Raw genomic sequence first — 13,582 nt, forward strand, 5'->3', positions numbered from 1 at the left:
AGCCCATGTTCAAAAATGATGAAAAATGAGGATAACATTTTTTTCAAAAATTCAAAAAACGATGGGCTATAACCCATGTTTTTTGAAATTTAGAATTTTCTTCAAATCCTCAAAAATGATGAAAAACGGCGTGCTGTAGTATGCCGTACGGTAGGGGCTATAGCCCATGTTCAAAAATGATGAAAAATGAGGATAACATTTTTTTCAAAAATTCAAAAAACGATGGGCTATAACCCATGTTTTTTGAAATTTTGAATTTTCTTCAAATCCTCAAAAATGATGAAAAACGGCGTGCTATAGTATGCCGTACGGTAGGGGCTATAGCCCATGTTCAAAAATGATGAAAAATGAGGATAACATTTTTTTCAAAAATTAAAAAAACGATGGGCTATAACCCATGTTTTTTGAAATTTTGAATTTTCTTCAAATCCTCAAAAATGATGAAAAACAGCGTGCTATAGTATGCCGTACGGTAGGAGCTATAGCCCATGTTCAAAAATGATGAAAAATGAGGATAACATTTTTTTCAAAAATTCAAAAAACGATGGGCTATAACCCATGTTTTTTGAAATTTTGAATTTTCTTCAAATCCTCAAAAATTGATGAAAAACGGCGTGCTATAGTATGCCGTACGGTAGGGGCTATAGCCCATGTTCAAAAATGATGAAAAATGAGGATAACATTTTTTTCAAAAATTCAAAAAACGATGGGCTATAACCCATGTTTTTTGAAATTTTGAATTTTCTTCAAATCCTCAAAAATGATGAAAAACGGCGTGCTATAGTATGCCGTACGGTAGGGGCTATAGCCCATGTTCAAAAATGATGAAAAATGAGGATAACATTTTTTTCAGAAATTCAAAAAACAATGGGCTATAACCCATGTTTTTTGAAATTTTGAATTTTCTTCAAATCCTCAAAAATGATGAAAAACGGCGTGCTATAGTATGCCGTACGGTAGGGGCTATAGCCCATGTTCAAAAATGATGAAAAATGAGGATAACATTTTTTTCAAAAATTCAAAAAACGATGGGCTATAACCCATGTTTTTTGAAATTTTGAATTTTCTTCAAATCCTCAAAAATGATGAAAAACGGCGTGCTATAGTATGCCGTACGGTAGGGGCTATAGCCCATGTTCAAAAATGATGAAAAATGAGGATAACATTTTTTTCAAAAATTCAAAAAACGATGGGCTATAACCCATGTTTTTTGAAATTTAGAATTTTCTTCAAATCCTCAAAAATGATGAAAAACGGCGTGCTGTAGTATGCCGTACGGTAGGGGCTATAGCCCATGTTCAAAAATGATGAAAAATGAGGATAACATTTTTTTCAAAAATTCAAAAAACGATGGGCTATTACCCATGTTTTTTGAAATTTTGAATTTTCTTCAAATCCTCAAAAATGATGAAAAACGGCGTGCTATAGTATGCCGTACGGTAGGGGCTATAGCCCATGTTCAAAAATGATGAAAAATGAGGATAACATTTTTTTCAAAAATTAAAAAAACGATGGGCTATAACCCATGTTTTTTGAAATTTTGAATTTTCTTCAAATCCTCAAAAATGATGAAAAACAGCGTGCTATAGTATGCCGTACGGTAGGAGCTATAGCCCATGTTCAAAAATGATGAAAAATGAGGATAACATTTTTTTCAAAAATTCAAAAAACGATGGGCTATAACCCATGTTTTTTGAAATTTTGAATTTTCTTCAAATCCTCAAAAATTGATGAAAAACGGCGTGCTATAGTATGCCGTACGGTAGGGGCTATAGCCCATGTTCAAAAATGATGAAAAATGAGGATAACATTTTTTTCAAAAATTCAAAAAACGATGGGCTATAACCCATGTTTTTTGAATTTTTGAATTTTCTTCAAATCCTCAAAAATGATGAAAAACGGCGTGCTATAGTATGCCGTACGGTAGGGGCTATAGCCCATGTTCAAAAATGATGAAAAATGAGGATAACATTTTTTTCAAAAATTCAAAAAACGATGGGCTATAACCCATGTTTTTTGAAATTTTGAATTTTCTTCAAATCCTCAAAAATGATGAAAAACGGCGTGCTGTAGTATGCCGTACGGTAGGGGCTATAGCCCATGTTCAAAAATGATGAAAAATGAGGATAACATTTTTTTCAAAAATTCAAAAAACGATGGGCTATAACCCATGTTTTTTGAAATTTTGAATTTTCTTCAAATCCTCAAAAATGATGAAAAACGGCGTGCTATAGTATGCCGTACGGTAGGGGCTATAGCCCATGTTAAAAAATGATGAAAAATGAGGATAACATTTTTTTCAAAAATTCAAAAAACAATGGGCTATAACCCATGTTTTTTTAAATTTTGAATTTTCTTCAAATCCTCAAAAATGATGAAAAACGGCGTGCTATAGTATGCCGTACGGTAGGGGCTATAGCCCATGTTCAAAAATGATGAAAAATGAGGATAACATTTTTTTCAGAAATTCAAAAAACAATGGGCTATAACCCATGTTTTTTGAAATTTTGAATTTTCTTCAAATCCTCAAAAATGATGAAAAACGGCGTGCTATAGTATGCCGTACGGTAGGGGCTATAGCCCATGTTCAAAAATGATGAAAAATGAGGATAACATTTTTTTCAAAAATTCAAAAAACGATGGGCTATAACCCATGTTTTTTGAAATTTTGAATTTTCTTCAAATCCTCAAAAATTATGAAAAACGGCGTGCTATAGTATGCCGTACGGTAGGGGCTATAGCCCATGTTCAAAAATGATGAAAAATGAGGATAACATTTTTTTCAAAAATTCAAAAAACGATGGGCTATAACCCATGTTTTTTGAAATTTTAAATTTTCTTCAAATCCTCAAAAATGATGAAAAACGGCGTGCTATAGTATGCCGTACGGTAGGGGCTATAGCCCATGTTCAAAAATGATGAAAAATGAGGATAACATTTTTTTCAAAAATTCAAAAAACGATGGGCTATAACCCATGTTTTTTGAAATTTAGAATTTTCTTCAAATCCTCAAAAATGATGAAAAACGGCGTGCTATAGTATGCCGTACGGTAGGGGCTATAGCCCATGTTCAAAAAATGATGAAAAATGAGGATAACATTTTTTTCAAAAATTCAAAAAACGATGGGCTATAACCCATGTTTTTTGAAATTTTGAATTTTCTTCAAATCCTCAAAAATGATGAAAAACGGCGTGCTATAGTATGCCGTACGGTAGGGGCTATAGCCCATGTTCAAAAATGATGAAAAATGAGGATAACATTTTTTTCAAAAATTAAAAAAACAATGGGTTATAACCCATGTTTTTTGAAATTTTGAATTTTCTTCAAATCCTCAAAAATGATGAAAAACGGCGTGCTATAGTATGCCGTACGGTAGGGGCTATAGCCCATGTTCAAAAATGATGAAAAATGAGGATAACATTTTTTTCAAAAATTCAACAAACGATGGGCTATAACCCATGTTTTTTGAAATTTTGAATTTTCTTCAAATCCTCAAAAATGATGAAAAACGGCGTGCTATAGTATGCCGTACGGTAGGGGCTATAGCCCATGTTCAAAAATGATGAAAAATGAGGATAACATTTTTTTCAAAAATTCAAAAAACGATGGGCTATAACCCATGTTTTTTGAAATTTTGAATTTTCTTCAAATCCTCAAAAATGATGAAAAACGGCGTGCTATAGTATGCCGTACGGTAGGGGCTATAGCCCATGTTCAAAAATGATGAAAAATGAGGATAACATTTTTTTCAAAAATTCAAAAAACGATGGGCTATAACCCATGTTTTTTGAAATTTTGAATTTTCTTCAAATCCTCAAAAATGATGAAAAACGGCGTGCTATAGTATGCCGTACGGTAGGGGCTATAGCCCATGTTCAAAAATGATGAAAAATGAGGATAACATTTTTTTCAAAAATTCAAAAAACGATGGGCTATAACCCATGTTTTTTGAAATTTTGAATTTTCTTCAAATCCTCAAAAATGATGAAAAACGGCGTGCTATAGTATGCCGTACGGTAGGGGCTATAGCCCATGTTCAAAAATGATGAAAAATGAGGATAACATTTTTTTCAAAAATTCAAAAAACGATGGGCTATAACCAATGTTTTTTGAAATTTTGAATTTTCTTCAAATCCTCAAAAATGATGAAAAATGGCGTGCTATAGTATGCCGTACGGTAGGGGCTATAGCCCATGTTCAAAAATGATGAAAAATGAGGATAACATTTTTTTCAAAAATTCAAAAAACGATGGGCTATAACCCATGTTTTTTGAAATTTTGAATTTTCTTCAAATCCTCAAAAATGATGAAAAACGGCGTGCTATAGTATGCCGTACGGTAGGGGCTATAGCCCATGTTCAAAAATGATGAAAAATGAGGATAACATTTTTTTCAAAAATTCAAAAAACGATGGGCTATAACCCATGTTTTTTGAAATTTTGAATTTTCTTCAAATCCTCAAAAATGATGAAAAACGGCGTGCTATAGTATGCCGTACGGTAGGGGCTATAGCCCATGTTCAAAAATGATGAAAAATGAGGATAACATTTTTTTCAAAAAATCAAAAAACGATGGGCTATAACCCATGTTTTTTGAAATTTTGAATTTTCTTCAAATCCTCAAAAATGATGAAAAACGGCGTGCTATAGTATGCCGTACGGTAGGGGCTATAGCCCATGTTCAAAAATGATGAAAAATGAGGATAACATTTTTTTCAAAAATTCAAAAAACGATGGGCTATAACCCATGTTTTTTGAAATTTTGAATTTTCTTCAAATCCTCAAAAATGATGAAAAACGGCGTGCTATAGTATGCCGTACGGTAGGGGCTATAGCCCATGTTCAAAAATGATGAAAAATGAGGATAACATTTTTTTCAAAAATTCAAAAAACGATGGGCTATAACCCATGTTTTTTGAAATTTTGAATTTTCTTCAAATCCTCAAAAATGATGAAAAACGGCGTGCTATAGTATGCCGTACGGTAGGGGCTATAGCCCATGTTCAAAAATGATGAAAAATGAGGATAACATTTTTTTCAAAAAATCAAAAAACGATGGGCTATAACCCATGTTTTTTGAAATTTTGAATTTTCTTCAAATCCTCAAAAATGATGAAAAACGGCGTGCTATAGTATGCCGTACGGTAGGGGCTATAGCCCATGTTCAAAAATGATGAAAAATGAGGATAACATTTTTTTCAAAAATTCAAAAAACGATGGGCTATAACCCATGTTTTTTGAAATTTTGAATTTTCTTCAAATCCTCAAAAATGATGAAAAACGGCGTGCTATAGTATGTCGTACGGTAGGGGCTATAGCCCATGTTCAAAAATGATGAAAAATGAGGATAACATTTTTTTCAAAAATTCAAAAAACGATGGGCTATAACCCATGTTTTTTGAAATTTTGAATTTTCTTCAAATCCTCAAAAATGATGAAAAACGGCGTGCTATAGTATGCCGTACGGTAGGGGCTATAGCCCATGTTCAAAAATGATGAAAAATGAGGATAACATTTTTTTCAAAAAATCAAAAAACGATGGGCTATAACCCATGTTTTTTGAAATTTTGAATTTTCTTCAAATCCTCAAAAATGATGAAAAACAGCGTGCTATAGTATGCCGTACGGTAGGAGCTATAGCCCATGTTCAAAAATGATGAAAAATGAGGATAACATTTTTTTCAAAAATTCAAAAAACGATGGGCTATAACCCATGTTTTTTGAAATTTTGAATTTTCTTCAAATCCTCAAAAATGATGAAAAACGGCGTGCTATAGTATGCCGTACGGTAGGGGCTATAGCCCATGTTCAAAAATGATGAAAAATGAGGATAACATTTTTTTCAAAAAATCAAAAAACGATGGGCTATAACCCATGTTTTTTGAAATTTTGAATTTTCTTCAAATCCTCAAAAATGATGAAAAACAGCGTGCTATAGTATGCCGTACGGTAGGAGCTATAGCCCATGTTCAAAAATGATGAAAAATGAGGATAACATTTTTTTCAAAAATTCAAAAAACGATGGGCTATAACCCATGTTTTTTGAAATTTTGAATTTTCTTCAAATCCTCAAAAATGATGAAAAACGGCGTGCTATAGTATGCCGTACGGTAGGGGCTATAGCCCATGTTCAAAAATGATGAAAAATGAGGATAACATTTTTTTCAAAAATTCAAAAAACGATGGGCTATAACCCATGTTTTTTGAAATTTTGAATTTTCTTCAAATCCTCAAAAATGATGAAAAACGGCGTGCTATAGTATGCCGTACGGTAGGGGCTATAGCCCATGTTCAAAAATGATGAAAAATGAGGATAACATTTTTTTCAAAAATTCAAAAAACGAATTAAAAAAACCCATGTTTTTTGAAATTTTGAATTTTCTTCAAATCCTCAAAAATGATGAAAAACGGCGTGCTATAGTATGCCGTACGGTAGGGGCTATAGCCCATGTTCAAAAATGAAAAATGAGGATAACATTTTTTTCAAAAATTCAAAAAACGATGGGCTATAACCCATGTTTTTTGAAATTTTGAATTTTCTTCAAATCCTCAAAAATGATGAAAAACGGCGTGCTATAGTATGCCGTACGGTAGGGGCTATAGCCCATGTTCAAAAATGATGAAAAATGAGGATAACATTTTTTTCAAAAATTCAAAAAACGATGGGCTATAACCCATGTTTTTTGAAATTTTGAATTTTCTTCAAATCCTCAAAAATGATGAAAAACGGCGTGCTATAGTATGCCGTACGGTAGGGGCTATAGCCCATGTTCAAAAATGATGAAAAATGAGGATAACATTTTTTTCAAAAATTCAAAAAATGATGGGCTATAACCCATGTTTTTTGAAATTTTGAATTTTCTTCAAATCCTCAAAAATGATGAAAAACGGCGTGCTATAGTATGCCGTACGGTAGGGGCTATAGCCCATGTTCAAAAATGATGAAAAATGAGGATAACATTTTTTTCAAAAATTCAAAAAACGATGGGTTATAACCCATGTTTTTTGAAATTTTGAATTTTCTTCAAAACCTCAAAAATGATGAAAAACGGCGTGCTATAGTATGCCGTACGGTAGGGGCTATAGCCCATGTTCAAAAATGATGAAAAATGAGGATAACATTTTTTTCAAAAATTCAAAAAACAATGGGCTATAACCCATGTTTTTTGAAATTTTGAATTTTCTTCAAATCCTCAAAAATGATGAAAAACGGCGTGCTATAGTATGCCGTACGGTAGGGGCTATAGCCCATGTTCAAAAATGATGAAAAATGAGGATAACATTTTTTTCAAAAATTAAAAAAACGATGGGCTATAACCCATGTTTTTTGAAATTTTGAATTTTCTTCAAATCCTCAAAAATGATGAAAAACGGCGTGCTATAGTATGCCGTACGGTAGGGGCTATAGCCCATGTTCAAAAATGATGAAAAATGAGGATAAATTTTTTTTCAAAAATTCAAAAAACGATGGGCTATAACCCATGTTTTTTGAAATTTTGAATTTTCTTCAAATCCTCAAAAATGATGAAAAACGGCGTGCTATAGTATGCCGTACGGTAGGGGCTATAGCCCATGTTCAAAAATGATGAAAAATGAGGATAACATTTTTTTCAAAAATTCAAAAAACGATGGGCTATAACCCATGTTTTTTGAAATTTTGAATTTTCTTCAAATCCTCAAAAATGATGAAAAACGGCGTGCTATAGTATGCCGTACGGTAGGGGCTATAGCCCATGTTCAAAAATGATGAAAAATGAGGATAACATTTTTTTCAAAAATTCAAAAAACGATGGGCTATAACCCATGTTTTTTTAAATTTTGAATTTTCTTCAAATCCTCAAAAATGATGAAAAACGGCGTGCTATAGTATGCCGTACGGTAGGGGCTATAGCCCATGTTCAAAAATGATGAAAAATGAGGATAACATTTTTTTCAAAAATTCAAAAAACGATGGGTTATAACCCATGTTTTTTGAAATTTTGAATTTTCTTCAAATCCTCAAAAATGATGAAAAACGGCGTGCTATAGTATGCCGTACGGTAGGGGCTATAGCCCATGTTCAAAAATGATGAAAAATGAGGATAACATTTTTTTCAAAAATTCAAAAAACAATGGGCTATAACCCATGTTTTTTGAAATTTTGAATTTTCTTCAAATCCTCAAAAATGATGAAAAACGGCGTGCTATAGTATGCCGTACGGTAGGGGCTATAGCCCATGTTCAAAAATGATGAAAAATGAGGATAACATTTTTTTCAAAAATTAAAAAAACGATGGGCTATAACCCATGTTTTTTGAAATTTTGAATTTTCTTCAAATCCTCAAAAATGATGAAAAACGGCGTGCTATAGTATGCCGTACGGTAGGGGCTATAGCCCATGTTCAAAAATGATGAAAAATGAGGATAAATTTTTTTTCAAAAATTCAAAAAACGATGGGCTATAACCCATGTTTTTTGAAATTTTGAATTTTCTTCAAATCCTCAAAAATGATGAAAAACGGCGTGCTATAGTATGCCGTACGGTAGGGGCTATAGCCCATGTTCAAAAATGATGAAAAATGAGGATAACATTTTTTTCAAAAATTCAAAAAACGATGGGCTATAACCCATGTTTTTTGAAATTTTGAATTTTCTTCAAATCCTCAAAAATGATGAAAAACGGCGTGCTATAGTATGCCGTACGGTAGGGGCTATAGCCCATGTTCAAAAATGATGAAAAATGAGGATAACATTTTTTTCAAAAATTCAAAAAACGATGGGCTATAACCCATGTTTTTTTAAATTTTGAATTTTCTTCAAATCCTCAAAAATGATGAAAAACGGCGTGCTATAGTATGCCGTACGGTAGGGGCTATAGCCCATGTTCAAAAATGATGAAAAATGAGGATAACATTTTTTCAAAAATTCAAAAAACGATGGGCTATAACCCATGTTTTTTGAAATTTTGAATTTTCTTCAAATCCTCAAAATTGATGAAAAACGGCGTGCTATAGTATGCCGTACGGTAGGGGCTATAGCCCATGTTCAAAAATGATGAAAAATGAGGATAACATTTTTTTCAAAAATTCAAAAAACGATGGGCTATAACCCATGTTTTTTGAAATTTTGAATTTTCTTCAAATCCTCAAAAATTATGAAAAACGGCGTGCTATAGTATGGCATGAATTGAACAAAGGGCATTGTTCAATTCATCAAAACATTTAGAGACAAACAAATAGACACTTATATGTAGTTAAAGCAACAGAGTTAAGCAACAGAAACAAACAACAATGGATTATACAGTGTAAAGACACCAATTTAATTATAAATGTCAATAAAGTTGAATATCTAATAATATCAATTTAAAATGTATTATCCAATACAAATTTCCTTACCATTTTTAATGTTTTAGTTTTGTATTGCTATTTTTATTTGCTAATTGTAGATTGACCTACTTTTTGTTTCTGGCATTCCGCTGCTTGTTATTTTTTATTTTATTTTCATGTGAAGTACATTTTATGTATGACATGTGCTATATAAATAAAGTTTAATATGTGAAGTACTTTAGTTGTCAAGGATGCAGACAGAGTTGAACCCAGGAGCAAAGTCACAACAAACTAGAGTATAATAATAAAGTATTTAATAAAGAATTACGAGATATCTTACACAGGGGAATGCAGGTAGGAATCAGGCATGAATCAGAATGACATCAAAGTCAACACATGAACAGGCAGGACATCTGTGACACAGGTTATAAACTGACAATGAGTGTTTGTACTGAGTCCAGTTTTATAGTGAGCAGGTTGATTGGAGAAGTGTTCACTGCTGGGCTGATTAGGTAGTTGACAGGTGTGTAAATGGAACTGGGTGTGCTGGAATGGGATATGGGAGGCCAGTGTGGAGACTGAGGGAGAGACAGAATGTGACAGAGTTGCATTTTATGTATGAAATGTGCTATATAAATAAAGTTTACACCACTGACTGTCCCTCCATATAAAATAAAGGCGAAAGTCACAAAAGAAAATTGATCAGTTACAATTCCAGACTATGAAGAATCATTTAATAAAGGAATACTTCCAGATTCAGTTAAAGATTAGCTACAATAATTGTGATATTAAAAGTTAAATGCTCGTCATATGACATAACAGAGAGGAATGGGCCGGACCCTTTGAACCAGGGACCTTCAGATCTTCAGTCTAATGCTCTACCAACTGCGCTAAAGCTGGGGAACATTAGACTGTAAGAGGGGGGGAAGAAGAAAAATGGAGGGGGAAGAAGGGGGGAGAAGAAAAAGAGAAGAAAGAAGAGAAAAGGAGAGAAAAGGAGAGAGAAAAGGAAGGGAAAGGGTGCAATTCTAACTCAGCTTCATGTACAATCCTGCTGCAAGCGATAATGTATCAGAATATTTTCAAAAAGCACTGAAATGTTAAAACTAGCTTCTAGGAAGGGGAAGTACGAATCCAAGCTCGGGGTCCCAGTGTCACCGGTTCAAGCCCCGCTTAAAACAAAACGATATTGAGTAGACTTATGACAGCAGTGAATGGCAAACCTTTAGCATTGGATTCAGAGTGATTTCGAGTAACTGCTACAGTCAACCAAATTATTTTTCACTACAGGGAGTCAAGTATGTGTTTACTGAACGTTGATATTAATCAGCATGCTCACATAATAGTTATAGCGATATCTGCTGTCTTTGCATAAACACCTTGCTTTTTTTGCGGAAAATGTTTTGCTTGCATCCTGGGATGAACCTGGCCGTGGGAAAGGCCAGCCTCATGAAGCTATTACCTGGAGAGGGATTGTCAATGACCACCAGAACAAAGAGTGTAGCTGATTTGAGTGCATCCCGTTAAAAAGTTGGATGCTGCAGGGATTGGCTTGGCTCAGGTCAGCTCAAGTAGGTACTTATGTGAAGAACTCTGATTTGACCTCACAGAGCCATTTGCACAATCTTTAGAATTAAATCAACAACACCGTGAAGGTGTCGGGTGGCCAGCCCTTTTTTGAAGCCTTCGCTGAGGCTGACTGTGCGCGCCTGATTTCCGGGCCACAGTGTGAAGAGAACACGATTTGTGACATCAGTACGAAGTCACTGCTGAATGAATGAAGTCTTTCTAGGGCATCGGTTGTGCTATCTGATGTTCTATGTGAGTAAATGGTCTGGACTCCCATTTGAAATCAGTCAACCGAGTTGTTAAAGGACTCTTTGATAGCTAAAGGTCACACGGATCTAATCAATTCTGCAGAGAGAAGCATCCTGGCTGGCAGCCGCAGACCTTGTACAGGCAACATGTGCCGATATGTCATGGTTAGCGTTTAAAAGATGTAAAAACTGAATAAATAATAGCCCAATAAAACCCAATACTTGACACTACAAAATCCTAAAATCCCTATTCTTGGGGCGAACATTCAGTGAAAATAGCCGAAATACAGGCTCACATCTTGTCACAATGCGAGAGGTTGTGAGTTTGTAGATGGGCTATTTTCAGTGGGGTATTTGTGTGGAGTGAAAACAGGAGGAGGCATGGGGGATGGGGTCAACTAAATAGATGAAATGGTTAAAACTCTAATTTTTCACACAATTGTTTAGTGATACAGAGCTACAGATGGAGTATGGTTTTGATTGATTGAAGTATTTATTAACAGTTTGCAGAATTACAGCACATTGCACAACTCAATACAAAAACTGTTAACTGTGGACGACATCATAAAGCATTACACTTGTTTACAATAGGGTCCACCATTTTCAATTCATCAGAACATTTAGAGACATACAAATATACACTTATAGCCAAAAAGAGGAAATCATCATAAAAGGAGGTAAACATATACAGTGAGGGGAAAAAGGGGTGGATTTTACGGGGGCCAGTTTCGAATTGCAGCCGTCCGTAGGTGCCCTTTGAGAGTATGTCTTATGACTGTCAGTAGGGCGTTCCACATTTTGGTGGCATAGGAGCGAAGAATTTAGTCCCTTGTTTGTGCCAAATCTGGGTTGCACATGGTTTGTTGAACTCCCTCTGGTGTTGTGGGTGTGGACTTCGTCGACATTAAGGAAGTATTTAGACAGGTATGGGTATCTTGGTGGTGTAGCGAATCTTGTGGACCAGACAGTCCCATTGCAAGATGCTGTACTCTGTCATCAACCCTAAGCCATTCCAGCCTATCAAAGTTTGCAGGGGTGAGGTGGGTTCGGGGAGTGAGGCCAAGTAGTAGCCTGACCAGTTTGTTTTGGGAAGTCTGGAATCTTGTTTTAAGGGCCTTTGAGGTGCTGTGGCCATGTCATTATTCCGACCTGCGACCTCCCATTGTTCCGAAATTACTAATACTATCTCTAACCCTAACCCTAAACATAACCGCAAGCACGGGAGCAGCGCATGTTCGCCAACTGGCAGCGCATGTTCGGACTAACGGCACTTCAGATCTATGGGTAGACTGCCTTGCTGAGATTATTATTTCATCCAAAAAGAATGGATTCAGTTTTTCCCAGGGGTAAAGATAGTTTATCAGTGAGCCAGGTGCAGATTCTACCGAGTTCAGAGATGAGGGCCTGTTCAACCTGCAGTTTGTTCCTGTCCGAGACCAGCAGTGCCGAGTCATCTGCGAACAGGAACAAGTTGCAGTCACAAGCTGATGTCATGTCGTTTCCATATATTAGGAACAGTAAAGGGCCTGTATGCTTCCTTGTGGAACGCCACAGCTCACTGGGACTGGGAGGAGGGGGTGACAGTGTTCCATTCACCTCCACCATCTGTTCTCTCCCCTCCAGGTAGGATTGCATCCAGCTTACTGATGTGTTATCAAACCAATTCCTTTTAGCTCGGCGTGTGTCAGTGGAGTGGGATGTTCTGAAGCCAGATTGGAATTCTTACTCATTATTTTGTGGCAAGATACTTTTGAACCAGTTCAGAATTTTTTTTCCATCACTTTCGAGATGGAGTTAAGAATAGAAATAGGGCAGTAGTTGCCGGGGTCTAATTTTTCCCTTTCTTGTGCAGGTGGGTTACTTTGGCAAGTTTGAAATCTTGAGGGACCTGTCCTGTTTGAGGTTAATTATTTGGGTGATGATTGGAGCTATAGAGACGGCTGAGTCTCTGAGAAATTTGGAGGGAATATTGTCATGGCCAGTGGCCTTGTGGGGTTGCAGGGCACTCCGTTTTTTATGTACCTCATCGGTTGTTACCATTACCAGTTTAAAAACGTCTTTACAAACACGTTTGTAAAGAAGATGTTTAAGTAGTTGTATAGTAGAGAGGATGATCCATTTACTGAAAAATTAAGTGTATACAACATGACAGGATAATACAAATGTTTTATCAGGCAAAACATTTAGCTTTGACTAATTTCCCCCAGCGAATATTTTGCCACATTAGAGATCCTGAAGTGCTTGTTCTGTAAAATGTATGCAATTTATAATTACAAGTTCTGGATGGAATTCCTTTTGAAACGGTAAGTAAGGGCGCAGGTTAAGGTATCCTCCATCAGCTGTAGGTTCACGAAGGCTAAGACACATTACAGCTACAATCTGTATGTTTTAACTACATATTGTCTGCTTCAAATGACTGTATTGAAATGGAAAGGTTTGCCCATAATATGCCTACAGACA

This window comes from Protomyctophum bolini, assembly GCF_963924005.1.
Source record: "Protomyctophum bolini genome assembly, chromosome: 12".
Lineage (NCBI taxonomy): Eukaryota > Metazoa > Chordata > Actinopteri > Myctophiformes > Myctophidae > Protomyctophum > Protomyctophum bolini.